At 38.8% G+C, this 22917-nt stretch overlaps 1 pseudogene; it reads left to right on the forward strand.

Annotated features, from left to right (window-relative positions):
* The first annotated feature begins 452 nt into the window (after positions 1 to 452).
* LOC121629213 overlaps positions 453 to 22917 on the forward strand; it is a 40164-nt pseudogene continuing 17699 nt past the window's right edge.

Consider the following 22917-nt stretch of genomic DNA (forward strand, 5'->3'; position numbering starts at 1 on the left):
CTGAGAGGAAGAAACCCATAACAAACTACAGATCAACCTTTGGGAGCTATACCCCTGGGGATTCCTGAGATTGGGGGTGGAAGAGAATCCCACCAAACAAATCAAAGAATGACGACACATGGAAATGGAAATTCAATGATGACTATTGAATGCATATGTGGCAAGATATGCAAGAACCAACATGGCCTGCAGATCCACTGGGCCAAGATGAAGAGTGCACAGAAGGTTCTAGAGTCACAGCATGCAGGAACTATGCCTGGTGAGACACAGGAGGAACCTGGCCCGGAGTCACCCCACAGTGCCTGGAGCCTCCAGGTGACAGCACCAGATGCACACAGGACATCACAACACCGTTAGGTGTTAATAAGGGGAAGGAGTGGCTCCAGTTTGATGAAGATGCCAATAGCATTCTGGAACCAACCACCAACGGGGAAGCTGATCACTGCCTCAAGACGATGACCATGATTATCATCAGCCTAGCTGCAGAGAGGTTTGGGTTGGAGGAGACGGGTACAATAAAGCCACCCTACACCAAAAACAACAGAGCTAGTAAAATTCATCAGCTCCAATAGGAGCTGAAGAGCTTGAGGCAGCAGTTCAAGGTGGGGAGTGAAGAGGAAAGGGGACCTCTGGCAGAGCTATGCACCATAATCCGCCAGAGGCTGATGATCCCGAGGAGGGTTGAGTGGCACAGGAGGAGGAGGAAGGAGAGGTCCAGGAAGCAGGCTGCCTTCCTAGCAAATTCATTTGGGTTCACAAAACAGCTGCTAGGACAGAAGCACAGTGGTCAGCTCACCTGCTCCAAAGCTGAGGTCAATCAGCACCTCAGAAAGACCTACAGCAGCAAACATAGAGAGCAAGAACTGGGCCCCTGTCTGCAGCAGCGAATATAGAGAGCAAGAACTGGGCCCCTGTAGGTCCATGATTGATCTACCTGCACCAATGCTGGATTTCGACGCAAAGGAGCCCTGTTGGAGAGAGCTCCAGGAGGTAGTCAAGAGGGCAAGAGCAAGCTCCGCTCCTGGGCCTAGTGGAGTACCTTACAAGGTATATAAGAACTGCCCCAGGCTACTTCATAGGCTTTTGAAAATTCTGAAGGCGATCTGGAGAAGGGGCAAGGTAGCAGACCCGTGGAGACAGGCAGAGGGTGTGTGGATCCCAACAGAGGAAAGGTCTCAGAACATCAGTCAGTTCCAAACCATCTCATTGCTGAGTGTTGAAGGCAAGATCTTCTTCAGCATTGTCACCAGGCCACTGACAGACTACCTCTTGAAAAACTCCTACATCGAGACCTCGGCCCAGAAAGGAGAGATTCTAAAGGTCTCTGGCTGTTTGGAGTACACAGGCGTGGTCACTCAGCTTATCAGGGAAGCCAGGGAGAACAAAGGTGACCTGGCTGGGCTGTGGTTGGACCTTGCCAACACCTATGGATCCATGCCCCACAAGCTGGTCGAAGAGGCACTGAACTGACATCACATCCCAAAGAAGTTCAGAGACCTCATCCTGGACTACTATGCCAAGAGCCTGAGAGTCTCTTCTGGATCAACAACTTCCGACCTGCACAAACTTTGCAAAAGGAATTTTCACCGGATGTACAATCTCGATCATCCTCTTTGCAATCGTCATGAACATGCTGGTGAAGTCTGCAGAAGTCCAGTGCAGGGGAGCCCTCACCAAGTCTGGAGTCTGACAGCCACCCATTCGAGCCTTCATGGAGGGCCTAACAGTGACAACCACATCTGATCTGGGCTGCAGGTGGATCCTAAGTGGACTCTAGGAGTTGATTTCCTGGGTTCATATGAGGTACAAACCAGGTAAATCGAGGTCTCTTACACTGAAGAAAGGGAAGGTGACAGGTAAGTTCTGTTTCTCACTCGGCACCACCAAGACACCATCACTCACAGGGGAACTGGTGAAGAGCCTTGGAAAGGTGTTTAACTGCAGCCTGAGAGATGCAGCCTCCACACAAGCAACCAACCAAGAGCTGGAGACTTGGCTAGCTGTGGTGGACAAGTATAGCCTCCTTGGCAAGTTCAAAACTTGGATTTACCAGCACAGTTTCCTTCCTCAGATCCTTTGGCCCCTCTTGGTCTACAAAGTCCCTGTTTCAACAGTGAAAGTTTTCAACATGAGGGTCAGCAAGTTTCTCCGCAGATGGCTGGGGCTGCCACGAAGCCTGAGCAGCATCGCCCTGTACATGTAGACCAACAAGCTAAAATTCCCTATCAGCAGCCTGAGCGAGGAGTTCATGGTTGAGGGTGCTGCTTCAACACCTGGAGTCCAGTGATCCAAAGATCACCCAGGCTGGGATCGAGGTTAGGACGGGACGTAAGTGGAGAGCTGCAGAGGCTGTGGGTGTTGCAGAGTCAAGGCTATGGCAGAGGGTGCTGGTGGGCACAGTGGAACAGGGAAGAGCTGGTTTGGGTAGCAGTAGAACACCTCGCTATGGTAGGGTACAGGCGAAAGATAGGAGGTCACTGATCCTTGAGGAGGTGAGAACTGGAGTAGAGGAGAAGCGGGACAGCCAGATGGTACGAATGAGGCAGCAGGAGGTCTGGACAAGATGGGAGCAAGCTGTGGAGTGCAAGGTCACATGGACCGAGCTGTGGAAAGCTGAACCCTATTGCAAAAAATTCTTGATCCAGGCAGTCTACGACGGGCTGCCTAGTCCTAGTTCATCTAACCTCTTTACCTGGGGGAGGGTGGAGACACCAGCTTCCCCCTCTGCCAGAAAAGAGGAACCCTGGAGCACATCCTCAGCTGCTGTCCGAGAGCCCTGGGTGAAGGGCGCTACTGGTGAAGACCATAGCAGATGCTATTTGCAGTGGAATCAGCCACAGCAAGAGCCTTCACCCAGTTAGGAACACCATCACTTTCATCAGAGCTGGGGAGAAGCCTGCAGCGGCTCCCCGAAATACCTCTCCTGGCCTGTTGGAAACGGCGTGTGATTGGGAGCTGAAAGTTGACCTGGGGAGCAGCTGAAGTTCCCAGAAGTGGTCGCCAAGACAACATCAGGGCCAGACATTGTCCACCCCTCAGCAGCAACCAAGCAGATGATTCTCCTGGAGCTCACTATGCCGTGGGAGGACCAGGTAGAGGAGGCCCATGAGAGAAAGAGGGCAAAGTACTCTGGGCTAGTGGAGGAGTGCCGGAACAATGGTTGGTAGGCACAATGCCAACTTATCAAAGTGGGATGCCGAGGATTTGTGGGTCAATCTTTCTGCAGGGCCCACAGATGCTGGGCATCACAGGAGCCAGTCAGCAAAGGGCTGTTAAGTTGCAGCAGAAGTGGCGTCACGGTGGTTGTGGATCAGGAGGGGAGAGGTGGGAGGGGGAGGGGGTCTGATTACTGAAAGACCTGAAACCTGAAATCCCAGGTTACATCACTGATGATGTGTACAGGGGCACCATAAGGTGTATCTAAGAACCTGAATAAATAGAGATAGCTCAGAGAGGGCTTTCTTGTTTCCAGTCTTATACTGGGCATGGATTTAATGGTAAATGGACTTGTACTTATATAGCGCGTTTCCAGTCAGTTTGACCACTCAAAGCACTTTACACTGCTTATCACATTCACCCATTCACACACACATTCACACCCCGATAGGTACATCGGGTGGCAATGTGGGGTTAAGTGTCTTGCCCAAAGACAGTGGAAGCCTGGAATCGATCCACATACCTTCCAGTCGAAAGAGGACTGCTCTTCCTCCTGAGCTACAGCCACCACCAGTCAGTGAAAAGAAGGACAACATCCATTGGATATGGAACAAAAAATGTTTGCTAATGTTGTGTTCAGTTTTTCTCGTTTTGTAAGTTTCAAGTGTTTCTATCCATACAGTGACACCAAGACATTATACCAAGAAAGTTTAGCTACAGGTCGTCATTTAATTGCCTTTGACATACATTTGTCTGTCTGCCTGTCTGTCAGCAACATAACTCAAAAAGGTATGGATGGATTTTGATTAAAGTTCAGGAAATCTTCTAGGGCCAATTGTTCAAACATAATCCCATTGAATTTTGGTTATCGGATAGGATAAAATCTTGAAAATGGGTTGTTCAAAAGGGAAATCTGGATTCTGAAATCAGCTTGGATCACATAATCCAATTCTGGTTGTTATCCAGATAAAACCCTTTGTTTGGGTTGTTCAAAACTTTGGAGTAGAATCCAGATAACTTTGATCCAAAAAAACAGGATTATCTTGATCCCAACAGAGGGTAGATTTGCAAGGTAGATTTCAGGAAGAAACTGCGGTACAACCTAACATCAAATAATATAACTTTTTATTGTAGAACCATGCATTTAGTGCAGCCATGTCCAAAACATTATAAAAATGTTATAAGGCACCGCAACAGGCTATCTTCTAGTTGCAGCTAGAGATAAAAACTGCCTCAACGTCTTGTCAAGGATGTCTACTTCTAACTTGGTCCTATTGTAGTAAGAGGGGCTGATCATTTCTCCCAAAAAATACAAGCAGAGGGGTAGCATCCAATATAAGTAGTTTAGTTGAACAGAAATCTGTTTTTAATCCTGAGAAAACATTAACTAGCCCTGGAAGCTCTGCTCACACTCATCGGTTCAGCCGTCCCCCAAAAGCTGTTGTCAACGGCCTTGAGCTTTCTGTGCCTCTGCCACCAGCCGGTGCGGTGGAGCTGCCATTTTGGCAAACCCATCCACAAAACATCTATAGTAGCTGGCAAAGCCTAGGAAGAACTGCAACTCAGAGACATTGTTTGGACATGGCCAGTTAGCCACAGCAGATATTTTCTCTGGGTCAGTGGCTACCTGTAGCATAGCCAAAGCTTATTCTGCATTCATTCTTCTTCTGTTCATCTTTTTTTTTTTTTTTTTTAATGTTTTTGGCAGGGTGGGTCTGCCTGTCGGTCTTCTAGCAACATATATCAAAAAGTTATGGATGGATTTTAAAAAAAATTTCAGGAAATGCCAGAAATGTAATAAATTTATTTTGTTTAATTTTATTTATTTATTTATTTTATTATTTGGAGTTTTTCTCAGATGAGTGACCCTTTTGCTTGGTGGGGGTCTGCGCTCTCTGAGTGCTTCTAGTAAAGTATGAGATTTACCAAAAAAAACTGCTTTACTTAATAAACATAAACCTGTGCCTCAATCGCTCATTGATACTTTTAAGCAACTATAAGTTTTGAAGATTTGGATCCTTAGTGTTGTATGTTCTTTTTCAGTTACTGTTTCACAGGATGTCAAAGCTGTTGATGGGCTTATGACAGGCTTTCATTTCATTTCATCACTGTCTGAACATTAAAGATCAATAAGACAGAAACAGCAGTAAGGTGCTATTTTCCAACCACACCCAAATCCTGAGCTGCAACACTGCATTGCCTTTTGATGTGGAAATTAAACTGCTAATTTGGATGTACAATTTACTCCTGAGAAATTACAGGCAACCATCCAATGGTCATGTCAAACACATGAATTATTTAGAAAACATTGACATTTCTGCCATCCAGCCCTTTGATCTCTTTTGAAATGCCAAAGGCAAGACTGAAAGGATGCTCTTTTTATTACTAGTATTTGTGTAAACTATATTTGGACGTTAGTGACGTAGGAGGACTTGATCCTTGTCTTGCACTTATAAATGAGAGAAAGTATCTAAAATAAAAATAAACAAACTGACTTTGTGATGAGTCAAGAGGTATCCAACAAAGTCCTGCTACAAAGAGAAATGAGTCACTTCTGACCTTGTGCCTACAGTGATACAGTTTTACACTCTTCTTTTACGCTCAGCATCCTCATTGTGACATTAATTAGAGAGTTTCCATTTATGGGTAGTAGGTATTTGCAGTTTGTTTGCTTATTTTGGGTCAACAGAATATTGAGGCAACATAAAAGCATTTTCAAATTTCCTGTTTGTAATAAAAGCATCTGTGCACCATGTGTTGTTTGTCTTTGTGTCTATAAAAACTCAATGAAAGTAGTTTGCTTATTTGGTCAGCTAGATGAGCATACAAGTTTTATCAGTGGTGGCAGTAAGTACATTTGCTCATATGTAGAACTTAAAGCAACTCCATATTGTATTTTGATGTTATAACAGAGTTTAAGTGGTTCATTTCTTGTTTTATTGTACTTTTTATTTATTCATTCATTTATATTTAGCACTTTTCATTTAATTTTTGCAGTTTAAGTCTCACTTTTTGCATCCAGTTCTTAGACAATTAATTCTCATCAATTCAACAAAAATATGAAGATGCTACTAGCTTGTCAATATTCTGTAAATGAAGAGTTGGACATTTCTTATAAGTTTCAGCCAAATCAGATCAAATGAAAGAGTAAAAGCTGGACTTGATTAACTTGGACCTAATTGTTACCTGAACAATTTTACTGAATAAATTGATCTCCAGTTTTTAAAGTGCCAGTCCTGGTATAGGAGCTTTTGAAGGAGGATGAGATGGACCTGAATCCAGATGAGTTGAAGAGAAAACCTCTAAGTTGTAGGCCAGGAACATGATGGAGAGGAAAGAGAGGAAAGAAGTTTGAACCATTTCTTCTTGATCATCGTAGCAAACAGGAAATCAAAATTAGTACTTTTTGATATGTTTAATCCTGGACATGTTGCTGGAAAGGAGTAGTAATACACCCCAGATATTGAACCATAAGATGTGAGTTTTTGTCCATCAGTTTATTTAGTTTTTAATTAAAGTTCACCAATCTATCACTATCACTGATGCTGAATATGACAAGAGTTGCTCAGTTGCTTCCACCCTACAAACACAACACCCCCATTAATTCATAGGGATCTCAACCACACCACTCTCTGCTAAACTTTAACAACAGCTTAACATATATTTTTTATTCTTTTTTTCTACCAATTTAATTATCTCACCTAGATACGTCTGTAAATAAATATTTTCCCTTCAAAGATGAATAAACAATCATTCAGTAGACATATTAATAGAATATTAAATATTAAATCTTTGCATTTCAGGCCCCTGATTTTTTTTTACAATGGTTAATCCAGTGATTCCCAACACTGGTCCTCAAGGCCCACTATTCTGCAGGTTGTAGATGTTGCCCTGCTGCAACACACCCGATTCAAATTAATGGCTCATTAGCAGACTTATGCAGAACTTGTCAGAGAACCATTTAATTTGAATCGGATGTGTTGCAGCAAGTAAAACCTGCAGTATAGCGTGCCTTGGGGCCCAGGGTTGGGAATCACTGGATTAATAACATAAAACACAACAATTAAATCATAGCATGCTACTTTTTGACATTTTGTTTCTAAAGTGTTAATAACGTTAAATTACTTAAACTTCCCTACAACACAAGATATTAGAGTTTGTAGCTCAGGATAATAGGAAGTTCATCCCATCATGGCAAAGCTAACAGTTGGATACTCAAATGACAGGAAGTAACAAGGTGATGGACCCTAATTGCTTTATTAATTAACAAAAATAAGGGCAGCATCAAAACAATTTGACAAGAAACTAAGCCCTTAACAAACAAGAAACCAGCCAAGGAGAAAAAAAAATAGGCTGACTGACAAGAAAGGAGACCACAACAGTAAACCAAGATAGCAATGATGAGGATCTGGCACTGAACAAAGGAAATCAGGGAGCATTTAAACAGAGGGAGCTAATGACTAGCATGTGATAGGAGGTGTCAGGGCATACTGGGGAATCAGAAAACAAGACTAAAACAATTCAAAGATCAAACTGAAGTAATACAAAACACAACATAAAACCCAAATGCAAACCTAAAATTCAACATGTAAAACTAAATCATCCACTTTGAATCAGGTTGCTAAAGACACTATCATTTTGAGTTTGTTGAAATGTTATAGGATATAACACTGTTAGATAACTGAAACACTGTTGTTGATTTACTGGGGTTTGATGGTGCCTTTTGTTCACTACACAGAGTGCCGAGCCTGTTGCATGTTACTAAGATTAACGCTGTTCATGTTTGGCTTGGCTGACAGACAATTTTGTTGGTTGATTGCACTCTATTGGTGAACTCATCCCACTGACTCACAGCAAACAATTCTACCATTTATTGTAAGTGTGGATCGGTTTTTATTTATGCTACTAAAAAAATAGACTATTCTAATTATTGTTCCACCCAGTCAGGGAGAGCAGGTAAATGCTGCTTAGAAAGATATCAGTAATGATACTACAACTATCCAGTCTTCATAATAAATACTTTCCTCTTACTTGAGTCAATACATTATTTAAAAATCTCATTCTACTAGTTTACATTGTGGTGCTAATGGCTCTGAATATGTCTCCCAGTAGACGGTTGTTTGGCTGCATAAGAAATGTGATGACTGTAAATAATCAATGAATTTGCCTTTATGCTGTCTTTTTCTAACCACTGTGGTTGGATTGTGGTCACTGCACCAATCTGCTTATGGACTTGTGAATGTCATTAGTTGTGTGAGTGCTCCCTCACTGCACGCAATGAGCTAATCCATTATTTATTTATTTATTTATTATAGGTAAAAAAAAAGAGGCTTATTCTGAGCCTATCTGCAATATCAAATAGGCTACTCAGGGACCATTGTTTTTTCCAATTAGCCAAGCTGTAGGTGTTGGATGAGGCTGATAACTGGGTGAATATGTGACCACTGCGCTGTCATGCCCCACAACTATACAGCTGTCTATGTCTCTCTCAGGGATTAAGAGTATTAGTATTAAGAGTAAAGAGTAGAGCCATAAATGTCTATTGTTATTTCCCAAATATTGTTGAGATATATTTTAATATTTCTTAATTTTGCATATATATATATATATATGTAACCCAAACCTAAAGTTGGAGATTACAATTTAATTTAGATTTTTGAAAGGCGATGCTAAGAACAACAATGTCCTTGTCAAGCTTATATGTTAATGCAAGGTTCTTAAGTTGTTTTGGGTTGTGAGAGTCTCATTTGCTTTTGTTTAAACAAGCATTTAATCTCCGTATCGTATCGTATGCAGGGTGGAGCACGTAATTCTGGGTGACAGCTGAAGCGGACAGAGTGGTGTCGGTGACTTTGACGTGGGGAAATATCGTGCCTCCGCTGAGATTAAACAGCAGCTGAATCAATAGGGAGCTTGCCTTATGAATCATGTATAAGGGGCGTTCTCCAGACAACTTTCTTCAAAGCCTTCAAAGACGAGGCACAAACAAAATATAAAATACTTGGTGGAGGGTCAGTTTTTTGGCCTTTGGTCATGGGAAACAGAGGAAGTAATCAGAACAGGGATTTGTATGAGAGCATTAAGATTTGCATGCTGGAGCAGAGCATGAAGGCACCCAGCTTTACTCTTTAAGTATTGTATTTTGGAATAAATAAGAAAAAGCAGAGGCCCTTTACACAACTGGCATCTAAAAAATGACTGCGGAAACAATTAAACTGCTGTTAAAGGGGACAGGAAAGGAACAAAAAGCCTACTTCATGGAAGTGAAAGAAAATTTCCACAGCTTTTGATTTAATCTGTAAATGGTCCATATTTATATAGCCCTTTACTGTGTCTTGCCTAAAGGCACCTCAACAAGAACTAGAGTTGGCCGAGGATCAAACTGGCAACTCTCGGGTTACAAGATGACCGCTCTACCTTGCTGAGCCATGCCGCCCCTGTAGACAGTCAGGTTCATCCCCTGACAACAGCCAACAGTCACCTAAATTCAGCAATCGATGAAGTAAACCTACCTCAAATTTTAGTTATATTGTACTTTAATACTGTTTTACAATATTAGCAGTTTGGGTTCTGTTAAACATTAGATTATTATTTTCTACCTTTCCATCATTTTTTTCCCTTTTTCAGTAATATTTGACCAAGTAACTACAGATCTGCTTGGTTCTGCCTTGACTAGGTTTGTCAGAAAAAAAAAAAAAAAGAAAAAAGATTGCTAGAAATTAGTCAAAACTAAAATTTTGGTCTAATGAGATATTCTTTTACAGCTGCATCAATGCTAATATCACCATCATTGCAGAGGTCATGTGGTTGGCACACAGGGTCTGTGTACTGTAAGGCTGTTGGAGACAAACAAAATCAAAAAATGAAAAAAAAAATGTTGTTTTTCTAATTTTTCTTTCCTAAACCAAATTGAAAAATCCAGTATTTCCTAAAAATTTATGTAGGTTACATGTGGAAACAAAGAACATCTATATCACACTAAAATTATTTATCATTTTCATCATTCACACGTGAAACAAAATAAGTATATAATGGATTCTGTATCTATTCAACATGATGATGAAATAGTTCGAATCAGCTTGAATCAATGTGGATAAGTTGTGGAATTAGCAGATAATTACCAACATCAGAGATCGCTTCCCTACATGGTATGGTCATGCAGTTTATCAGGTCAATATGTTGAAAAGAGATAAATGGTGTGTATTCTATGTAGGAGAAAACTTGTTTGGTGACTACAACAACAATCTTTATAAATGAGACACTGGCACAGTGCTGATGGACAGCAGCTGGTTTGTCTGGTGCATTTTAAAAGGCGGGAATCAACTCATGAGTATGAAGAAGCCACTAAAATGGCAGTAAGATTTATTACATCCAATGCTGTTGTAAAGACCTCTCTGCCATCCACTGCATTCAATTTTAATCAGCCGAAAAACAGTTAAAGTGAAAATTGACTGTCAGACAGTATGAATTCAGCTCACTGGAAGTGACACTGGTGTGTCAACAAAGAACCTCAGTAAACAAATCAACTCAACTCATTAATGTCAATTTTATATTATTATCACCATTGATAAGTTTTACTAATGAAAAGACAAAAGTACTAAACTACTGGTTTAATTTTAAAGGAAAGCATCAATATTAAATGTCTTATTTGTTTGTTCTCTTTGTTTATATTTTTTTTCTACACTGCTTTACACTGGCATATTTTATTTAAAATAGAACAGGAATTTCAATATCCATGCAAAAATATTAAAATGTGAAAGATTTATGTGGTATTCCTAAATTTAAATCTAATCTGAATTAGTGTAGAGTGGTGTTAATTAAAAGTATATTGTGCCTCCCAAAATTAAACTTTTTTTTCCACTGTAAAATCAAAAATATTATTGACAACTGTGTTTGAAAGCACCACAGCAGCAAAACATTTATTTTTTGTCAGCTCTAGTCTTATAACTTTAATGGCTTCTGTCGTAGTGTATTGTTTGGCAAATAAATCATTTGACAAACTCAACATACATTTACATCAGAAAGATGTGTTTTGTCACACACACACAAAAAGAACTTGATTTCATTAAATGTGTATGTCATAAGTTGTTATGTCCAGTGTGAAGCTGTAACAGCCGCACCAGGCTCTGCCACAGACACACCTACTCCTTCCCTGCATTCCCACATTCAGTCCTCTGAGTATTGATTATCATCAGCTGTGATCATTTAACCCAATCAGCCATATATTCACCAGCTCCACAGTCATTCCTTGTCAGACCTCGTTCTAGCACAGACAAACTCTCCTTCTCTCCCCTTTCCGGTCCCGACTCACCTGATTGCAGCAAAAACTCCAGAGCTTCTGTCTTCAATCCGTAAGAAGTTTTGTGTGAGATCTATTCATTATTAAAACTCGTAAGTCCAATCTATTTGTGTGTGGTTCTTCATAACAGTAGCCTTTTTTGATGTCATAGTCTTAAAAGGCTTTTAAATGCATGACTTTCATCCAGCAGATGAGGGTTATGTCACATGTAGTGGCTGTTACTTTATGACTTTTGTTTGTTCCTTAGACACCACTTCACTTTGGGCTACGAAAGTGCTCTATAAGATTTAGGAAACAAAATCATGAAAATCCATAGGAAGGTTAAATCACCATGGTGTCGCTCTGTGATTTATGATGTGGCATTTTAAATCCTCAGCATTTGGCTGCCACCATTTTTTTAATTTATGTTTTTTGACACAGCAAGTAGCCATGTTTGAACAATAAGTTACATCTGGAGAATTTTTTGTTTGTTTGTTTTGCTTTTTTTTTTTTTTTTTTTTTTTTTTGTTTTGTTTTTAGCCAGTCCTCAGTATCTAACGGTTGGATTGTACTTCCTTATTGCATCTATGTTGAAAGTAAAATGGTACATCCATCTTTTATATGGAGTCAGTGATTAAAATAAACCCCTCCACAATGATAAACATAAGAAAAGCCTCTGGGCAAATTTAAGATGAGATTCCCTGGATAATCTGATATTCAGATTATTATAATGGATAAACACTCTCTGGCTTAGTAGATGGTAAATGTGAAATAATAATAATAGGAGTGATGATAACTGATATTCAGAATGGTTTCAAAGTCAGTGATAGTTATAGATTCATCCAGGCAATACACACTTTTTTTTTAAATTTTTTTTTTAGAAATTACCACCTAGAAGCTTTAGACCATTGCTTGCCAAACTTTTTCTGCAGGACCCCCTTTTAATCTACAACAATAGTGTCAGTTATTATTAATTTTTGATTGTTGAAATTTTCCATTGTTTGCACATTGGTACTTTCACATGTTTTGCTAGCAGTGCAAAAACTATACGTCTTATTTATCCTAGCTCACTCACAAACTGCATCTTGTTCATCTAGAATAACATCACTGCCTTTGATCTCTTGGCCTGATGATACCACGGAGGTATTCATCTGTGGTGCAGGAGGCATCAAAGCCTACAGAGCGCAGCAGTACTTTAGAGAGTCACCTGTGCATGTCTAAGGTCGTTTCTTACTGCAGGGACACCTGCTCAGTAAAACCTGCTTGTATAATTCATTCCTTCTTTCAACTGTTGGGAGCCGCACTTCTGAATACTGAGGTATATATACGTAAATAGACATTTTCTTTTCATCAACAAAAGGCTAACCTTGATCTGCTGTTGTTTTGCTCTGAATCCTGTTCAGTTTGTTCTATGTGATTTCCATACAGTTCTGTTTGATGCTTCCTTTTGATAATGATATTGGTATTAAACATACATGTCATTATCAGTGTTTACTCTGTTCTAAATATGTCTGGAGTGTTGTATTGCATGTTCAAGGTGATTTTTAGTTGTTTGTATTTTCACTCTTTTCATTTAGGCTAATTATAAGAACTCTCCCACAGCAAAATAAACCTGGCAGGTAGATGCGCTCTTCTGTTGATCAGATTCCAGCGCCATCAAATTTGAGAAACAAGATAGCACGGGGATTCACTGCAGCTCTGGGCCTTGATCAGTGAGCTCAGCTGATCCTTCTAATAACTGTCAAAAACACCTGAGGTCCAATACAGTGATGTTCCAGGTTCACTGAACAGGTTTGTTTCTAATCACCTCCCTCCCGCCTGCTCACAGTAATTACATCCAAAAGTGTGTCTACATTATTTGTTTTCCTGCATGGGATTTCAAGTCGAGAATCAACCAAATATAAATCATCTTTAGCATTTTATTGAGTTTGTGTTGTTAATTTATGTCTATCAGCATGTCACATTCAGTGTCTTTATGGAAAGTGTCCTTGAAAAATAGATGCTAGTTTGCACATCCAAGAGGGGTACTGGTGCACAATAGTTACATACATAATAGTTTTTAGTTACATAACAAAGTTTTGTTTAGAAAGGGTAATGGGTCTTTTTTTTTTCATTCCAAATCATGATGTTAAGCTAAAGAGAAATGTGGGACTCCTGTGCTTGTGACCACCCTCTCAGGTCCTTATTGTTTCCATGCAAAACCCCAAATTTTTCCCTTTGCGTTTTTTGAGCTGTTTTGTTAGACAACAGCAGATTGAAAACTACCTCCAGCCACACTGGACATGCAAATATGACTGGAAATAATGTAGTGTGCATTCTAGGCTAGTAGTGGGTGGTGAAACTTTGCAACAACACACCCCACATGTACACTACATCCTCATCAGACCTAAAGACATAAAAACCTATTTTTATAAAGGTGTATAGATTATTTCCATCCATCCATTCTCTATACCCCTTATTCCCTATCCCAGTAATTCACAGGTGAGAGGCAGTGTACACCCTGAACAGGTCACAAGTCCAGCGCAGGTATTGGATATGTAGCATATATAATCTATGTGTTTTTTTCTGACAGCATAAATGTTACACTAAAAAGCAGGTTTTGCTTTAAGAGGCCAAAATAGCATTATAAGATTCAGCAGCACAAACAGAACACAGAGGTCCACCATTGTTGTTGTTGCCATGCTGTTTGTGGGTGTAAACAGGGTCTGAGTGTGCAAAGATGACATGACAAATGTTATCATTGCCAAAATATTTCAGTTCATGTTTACACAGACAGGATTTGCTTTGCATTTTAAGAAAATTTCCCTCTGCAGCCTACTCTCAAACCTTTACAGTTTTGTCAGGTGGCTGTGGAGGCATCCACTCCTATTATCTGGAGCTTCTTGTTGGGTGAAATGTGTAAAACACAGTAAGGAGGAACATGATCACCACAGTGCTTTCTGCTTTACCCAAATGGGAGTGGGTTCACTGAAGCAGCTGGATAATGACACCGTCAACCCCTGCCCTGGGATAATAATGACATCGCAATAGATCATGAGAACTGCTTCTTTTTTTCTTTTTCTTTTTTTTTTTTTTTTTGCTTACTTAAGTGGGCCACTAATAAATGGATCTTCATGATGTGTGATGTTAGGGCAATTGGTCTTAAGGCAGGTTGTCTTCCACTGCATTCGGACTGATTTAGGAAGAGATGTTGGATTTAAGTCCATATCTATGGATTTGTTTATTAGACATTCTGAGAAATTTAGTTAAAATCATAACTGTATTATAGTGCTGAATTCTCAATAAAGATGTTGTCATTCGCATGTTTTTCTGGACATCTTTAAGCATAAAAACAACTGTGAGTGAAAAAGAGCAAACTCACACCTCATGTAAATTTATGGTACCTTAAGTATTTTAGACTGTAACAAAAAAATCAGGATTTTATTAAGGCTGGCTAACTACAGCGTTATCTGACAACGTTACATTCAAGGAACTTGAAGGCAATGTCTGTGCAGTGAATTTAGCTGTTTAACTTAAGATTATCTCCCACTAAGAAATTTCGAAGCATGCTGTAGGTGCATGGAGTATGGGCTGTATAGCTGGGAGTTAACAGCCTGATAAGCTATTTACCTTTATTAATTTTCACTCAGTTTTCTCAGTATTTATTTCTTTCTGCAGTTTATAACTGCAATACATCGTTTTGGCAGAGATGAATGGAAGTGAATAGGAGCATTGTGATGCACAACATTCTTTAGTGGTCAGATCAATAGAGAGTGTTGGGCCTTGACTGAATGGATAGGCGTGTGTGGGTTTAGTGGATTGATGCTGTTATTACATCAGTGAATGCATGTGAATCGACTGTGCTGCATCTTCTTTTCTTTTAAAGCCTTGATGAAATGATTGCTGTCTAGTCCTTAACTGGATGCTTCTAATGTTTTCTTTGAGAGGCATAAATTCTTCAGACCACTGGTTGAGTCTGACAAAAAATAAAAGATTAGCCTGGAAGAAGACAGGTGTAGTAATATTGGTTCTTTAGTATGTATGCAAGAAGATCTTACCTTCAAACTCTAGAGAGTTGTACTTTAAAAGAAAAATATATAATTTTGCCTAAATAATCTGAGATACCAAACAGCTGCACTGTATGGGTTATTACCATATGTCACACTGCAGGTTTAAAATGGAAAGGATGAACCTATATGCTACTTGGTATTCAGATGTAAGCAACAACATCTCCTCTGCAGAGCCCAACTGGTCACCTATTTTCCCGTGAGGCTATCATGTTACACTTACTGCAAGGCTAAGTAGCTGCCTGAAGTAAAAAGCTGCTAATGAGCTGAAAAAATGTGGCAGGTGGACACAGCTTAATGAAACTAAATACATGGCCAAGAAAGCATTAACAACCACAAGAGAACTACTTCTGATACACTGTAATGAAACTGATTAGAAAAATCTTTCTTTTTATATGCTCCTTCAGAAGTCTTTTGTATGACCTCCATCTTTGTCCTTAATAAAAAAAAAAACTCACCAGTTATAAAAAGTGATTTACTAAATGAAATTTTCTTGGCCAGATGGTGATCTATAAGCATGTACACGATAAAGTCCATGCTGATTTTGATGTCGTGAGAACAAATGAATTTTTGGCTACATTTTCTAAAAAGAATAATAGAGATACATATTCCATAGTAGAAGTATATTTACTCTATATTAGAAGCATTATTCATCCTTTATGTTACTTAAAATGTTATGGTTATCATTAACCTATGGCATTTATTTGTTTATCTGCAGGAGTCCAAAAGGTTTACCAGATTAGGTTTTCCAGGAAGTTCTACAGCAGCGTGATTTGAATTTATTTCCAGGGTTTTAGTGCCACTATCCAAATAACAAGATCCATTAATTAAAGATAGTGACATTTGAACTTTTGAGAGAACAGACTGACATCCAGTCTAACTTCTATCGCCCTCTTCATACATAATGAGGCACAATGCCTCTTCCAGCACATCCTTTTTAAACCTCAGTGAAACATATTGGTCACTATGGAACGTTATGAATTATCAAGATAAATAACAGCATCATAAGATGCTGTTATAAGGGCATTTTTTACTGAAGAATGAAAATGAACTGAAACTACATCAGGTGTTTTGTCAGCAAAAAGAAAAGCAAAAGATGGCTGTCCATGTCATCATCTTCATAAATAAGTTCCTACTTTACTTAACAACCTTTTCTGATAGAGATTGAATTTGAAGCAAAAAAATGTTTTATGAAAAGCCTAAAAGATGTTTTACAAAGTTACATCATCAGTAGAGCTATTGGCAATCTCTGTGATGGAATAAAGCAACATTAGAGAAAATAGTGAGTGGAGGGTATTAGGGTTTGCAGTGTGATAAGATTTTAAGACTTTTGAGTCAATACTTTTTGCTAAGTTAACTCAGTTTTTCAAGCCATGGGCAGGAAAAACAAGCACTTCCCCATTTTTTCATGCAAACAGTAGATTAAAAACATTATTTCTTTGTGAACATAAGGTGTTACAGGCTACACATTATGTGCATATTGCACTCTGTGCTGAAATCTATTTAGAAGAGTAAATAATTTTGTTTTGCTATAATATCCCCAGCTGCCACTAGCAGTCTGAGCAGAAGATAATTTAGAGTTAGATCTCAGAGTTTTAAGAATGTGTGATACTACCTATTTTCATCATTTGATATGAATCAGATAGTTTGCCCCTACACAACTTTAAGATTGATACCTGGTCTTTGCCTCTGTGTGCTGCCTGGAGTTACCATGCTTTTAATGATCCCACTCACACTGAGCTGATTGAAGTTGACAGGCTCTGTGGAAACTGGTGACAACGAGAGAAACTACAGTCCACACATACACACATGACTCAGTGAGATCCTTGTTGCCCAGTAGGAGGGCTGCAGGGAGAGCTGATCTGCTCCACTCTGCCTCCAGAAATGCCAGCAGGTCAAAGCCAAACAGCTCTGAAATCCCATGAGCGCTATGTGTGCTGTGAAAGAATGTGCTCTATTTACAACCTTTGCCTCTGCTGCTTTATGTAGTGACTGTATTTTTATGTTATTTTATTTTTTAAGGCTATTGCTGATTTTGCTTTCAGCATGTGTTTAGTTAGGTTTGAACAAAAATGTCTTTCTTAGGTTTAGACACTCAAATGTATTTGGTTAGACTTAGAAATACATGTGGATTGGGAAGCCCACCTGGAAAATAATGAGACAACTCTATTTCTGCTTTCTTCTGAGTTCCTGTGCCCCATAGTAAATGCGACAACCTTATTGTTTTCCACTTTCTCAGCACATACTTTCAACACAAGGTGTTAAGAATTGACTTTTTCAGTCCCATCATATCACACACTGATGCTAGTTCAGAAGCTTGTTGCATCTGTGTTGAGCATGGGGGGTCCCAGCATAGTCTCATGTTTGAAAGTGCAGGGTTTTCCAAGCTGGTATTGTAACAATTGTGAGATGTGGTACCATTTCAAAAGTGGAAAAATGTTAGCAAAGTTTTCAACAGTTAAATTCTATGTTTTTATCTTGTTTTTTTCCCCCATATTTGTCTATTGTGTTTTTTTTTTATCATTTATTTATTTTTATCTAGATCTAATTTTTTATTTATTGTTATCTTTTTACTTATCCTTGCTGCTGCTCTATTGGTTAATGGTGAAACACTAAGCACTTCTTTGTTCTTTTGTTTTTGTCTTGTCACTCAAATGAAATACCTGTCTGTTAGGTTTAATGTGTGTTTTGTTATGGAATACCAAATGCTATCATTGTTTCTGCAAAACAAATCTAACCACAGATATTAAAATGTAACCTTGAACCTTAAATTAGTTTACTGCATATTCCAACACCTAATGATGATGTTTTTCTAACCTCAAACAAGTATTTTTAATGAGTAATGTACTAAAACTTTTAAAAGATTGAAGGAAACCAGAATAAATGCTGAAGACAAAACAAAAATAATAAAAAAGTAAATAAAAAAAAAAAAACATTTCACGGTTTTATATCTATTCTGCTCAGACCTTCTTACATTAATTGTGTAACTTGACAAACACTAATAAATTATGTTTTTTATTTCCCCATTTGCTGTTGTTGCAGGTTATGCATCATAGAGCTGTAGCAGAATAACCCCACTGATCCACCAATGTGCAAGCGCCACGGAAGAGTTGTAGAAGCATCAAGGCAAATTTCCACCGGGTGCATGTGTACCACAGCCTCCGGAGCAATGGTTTGGTTCACACTGGGCATGTGTGTGTCAGAAGCAACCCAGAAGCTTCATGACACTCCACTTCGCTAAAAATAATTGCAGCTAATCTATTTTTGCCTCTTTAAAACCATGTCAATCTAGAGCAGAGTGGATTGTTCAGACAGGAAGTCAGACAAAGAAAAGCAAAATGGATCCTGTCGATTGTAAAAAAAAAACATTATGTACAAAGTTTGGTCGTGTTTTACTCTGAAACATCAACATTACATCATAACTGGAGGCACGGACAACAGGTCGTCAGGTGAGAGAGGGACTCGCGTGATACTTGACAACATAGACAACGAGACGTTTATCTTGGAGGTGGAAAATCACAACCTTTTATTTACAGCATCACACATCCCTATTATAACAAATTAAAGAACAAGCACGTGAGACCCAGTTGGTCTGGCCAAATACCCTTTTGATGGTTTATTGTTCTCTTTAAATGCCCTTATGCTGCAGTCCCCACCTGATTGAACGAACTGGAAAATCCACCTGGGAACAAAACGTTCTGTTCTGAAATGCTCTGTGTGACAGGGTGCCAGGCAGAAATCTCAGGGTAGCCGTAAGCAGCCCTTCTGCAATGCTTCCACATTTGGTGGTAAGAGTAAGCAGCTTTATTGCAGTTCCACATGATGGTCATGGCAGTGCAAGGCAACATCTTCAACAGTTTTGAAAAAAGGGGGTGATAGTTTTTCAATAAACAGTGCTGACCTCAGCGGAGGCCCTTGCAAATAGGGCATAGCAACTTTCCTGATTAGATTTTTCAAGCATGCTGTAAGGAAAAATATTATTAGTGTATAAATGCAGACTAAAAGTCCTAGACCAAGAATGTTAAACTAAGAAAGGGAATGATAATCTACTAAATAAAATAAAGAGAAAAAGATTTTGTATTACAAGTCTATCAACCTTTGGGAGGATTGTGAGGTACTCTAGTTTTTCAGTAAAATTTTACAAAAATCTATTTTATCAAGAGAAGAAAAAATATTGAAGAAAGTAAGGTTTTAAAGAGAAGATGCAATTTAAAAAGGTCATATAATGTGTTTGTTCTCATATAATGCACTGGTAGGAAACTATAAAATAATCCTATCCTCATGCTGTCCTGTTTTCTATATGCAAAGCTACACGTCAAAACACATGGGGATGTGTATCTGTTTGCTTCAACTGACAATGTGCTAAATGCCAAAGACCAATTAGCCTCCTGTGGCCACCACTGCTGGGTCCTCCAGCAGAGCCTTAATTCCAATCAAGCTCTCTGTCTGACATCCTGCTTGGATTCAAGGCCATCAGAAACAAGGAGCACAATTGCATCGAGTGTGTGGGGTGTGGGAAATGTTGAAAAGCATGTGGTTGATCAATTATTTATTGTATATTCTTGTTTTCAAAGAAGGCAATGCCTTGACATTGGTCAAAGCCACTGGAGACACTGGTGTTCATATAATTGCTTGTTACTAGCTGTGCAAATGTTGATATTCTTTCACTCAAGTTGTGTTTCTGTTACTTTCTGTCAAGACTGGGACATGCAAACAGCAAATAAGTTCAAGAAAATCTTCCCCATAGGGACAATAAAGTACAACTGGGCATATCATATTGTACGTCTACCCAACCGTGATCACTCATCCCTGTAGGTTTTGCACATGATTAAGAGGTTACCTCTTATCTGTTTTCTGCAAGGCACTCAGCAAAACTGTGAGTTCTTTAATATTCTAAAAGTGTCCATCAAACAGTAGGAAGGCAATGAAATTAATCTTTTTTTTTATATAACATCCTTGTTGCCTTATTTGGTGGATTTCCTGCTAAAGAGGTGTGATGGGGACAATTATAACACCACAAATGTATTAAACAAAAGTGTAAATCAGTTAGGCAGAGGAAGTTACATTTTATGTTAGATGGCTTTAATTCCTTCAATGTGGAGCTTTTCAACCAATATAAGTTCCTCAGATGCCTTATTGTTAGCATTTTTCTTTTTAATGTCCATTATTTGGTCATATGGGCGCTCTCTGATTCATGAACGAAAATCTGATTGGAGGAGGGTGAGTAATTATCCGTCTGATCATTGCCATGACTGACAGAGTAAATCAGACAGTGGGCACAAGTCTGCCCCTCAAACTTTAATGAAGGTAATGAATGAACATGAGCAAATTACCCTGCCCCTCTTGCTGTCATGGCCCTCCTCTTTCTTCATCAGGGAAAATTCACTGTTGTCTGAGCAGCCGATCCATAAGTCACAGCAAGGCGTCGCCTGGGGATACAATGAACACATCATGTACAGATATCCTGCAAATTAAAACTGATTTTCAGTACACAATAGACCTACTTCTTACAATTACTTTATCATGTAACTTATACTTTAATGACAAAAAAATTGAATAAAAAGCTTTTGACTTGTTACAGTTTCCAGGCTAAGGAGGACAACAACAATGAAGCTGGATCTTTGCCCAATCAGTTGCATTTGCAATTAAGACTCTTGAAAATCAGAAGAAGACTTCTTTAACACAATTTAGGTTAATTACACCTTTACAATAGTGAGAACAACACTGCATCGTAATTTGATGTCACCTTTTAAAAGTAGAAAATCTCCTGTTTTCCTGTTCTTTGACTTCAGATTCAACCATTTTTAAGAGCCTTTGAACATTTAACCACTAGAGCCAAACTAATGAGCTGAAATTAGTGTTTTCTCTGGAAACTGAATGTGTGTCACGGCAAGTGCCGGCTGCCTGTGGTTAGGTTAGCAAAAACAACTTTCACAGCACAAAACTGATAATCACAGCCATGAAATGAGCTCTACATGCATGCAGTCAGGAAGTCTCTGACATGGCAGGAATGCTTTGTTTTTGTTTGCAAGAGGAATTATGTTAAACTCTATAAATTTAACAGAACACAAGGTGATAACACAAAGTGATACAGCATCCAACACTACTTTATAGTTCCAAACAAGAGTAATAACATATACATTTCTAAAAATCACAACCCCAAGTCCTTACCCTTTGTGAAACTGAAATGCTGCAAGGTCATATCATGAGTGAATTTCACTGAGAGGAGCCTGCAAAATCATTATACACATAGAAGGGCGAATGTCATCGGAATAGGGTTCAATCATTTATGACATTTTTATTCAAATCCTACGGCTGAGCTAAAAATTTGTGAGGCATGTATAACCAGGACACTGCTAGCAGACAGTGAAGGACTCTGATCTCAGCCAAGGCCATCAATTTACCATAAGGGCTGTTTCTTTTGTGGCCTGCAGCCAGGTAGGCTACAGATTTCTGTCCTTCTTAAGGTGGCAATACAAGGGCTAACAATAGGTTATTTATTTTTTTTTTTTTTTGTGTCAAGTTACCCCTTAAATGTATGTTCTGCTTCTCTTTCAGCAAACTGCATTTTGAAAAGGTCTGAATAGTGTTAACTGTTGAGCCATAAACAAAATAAGTTAATATAAATAGACTAATTTTTGTTTTATATATCTGTGTACACAAACAAAAGACAAAATAAATTCTTTACAACGAACATTAAAAATATGGCATGCTGATGTTTCTGGACAGCTATCAACTTTTTTTTTTTTTTTTTTTTACCCTGTCCAGCATCCTAACATACAGCTATCAACTTTTTTTTTTTTTTTTTTTTTACCCTGTCCAGCATCCTAACATACAGCTATCTACGTTTAAAATGCATGCTCTTCATAGCAAAACAGAATTCCTACAAACTGGACTGCAGGATTTTTCCTGAAGTTAACATATGGAAAAACCCTGCAGCCAAGAGTTCACCAGAAGCTTGGATGTGAATTTGAGGAGATTTTGGGATAATTTTTTATGCTAGCTTTTTTTAAGATTATGTATTTTTGTAGTTTTATAAATTTTAACTTTTTTTTTCTAATTATGTTGTCAAAAATTGATTAATTAATTAGTCAGTTGGCTATTTCTTCCCCCTGGTTAGATTCAGCCAGGAAAAAACTGTCTCTGGCAAAAAAACAAAACAATATACTTGTTTAAATCTGAGAACACAGATACAGCTCACAGGGGGGGATCACTAGTGGCTCGACCACACACTTATTTATTACTTATAAATCACAATTATCACTTATTTTTTTTAAAGGAGAAATTCCATCCTGCAATATATCAGTCAAATGCACGTCATAAGTCAATAACCAAGAACAGACACATGAACAAAAGACACAGGTGTGGAGCAACAGAGCATAGACCCTAAAAAATATTAACATAAAATGTCAGTTCCTTCTATTTTCAGTCTTTTTG

This window comes from Melanotaenia boesemani, chromosome 18, assembly GCF_017639745.1.
Source record: "Melanotaenia boesemani isolate fMelBoe1 chromosome 18, fMelBoe1.pri, whole genome shotgun sequence".
Classification (NCBI taxonomy): domain Eukaryota; kingdom Metazoa; phylum Chordata; class Actinopteri; order Atheriniformes; family Melanotaeniidae; genus Melanotaenia; species Melanotaenia boesemani.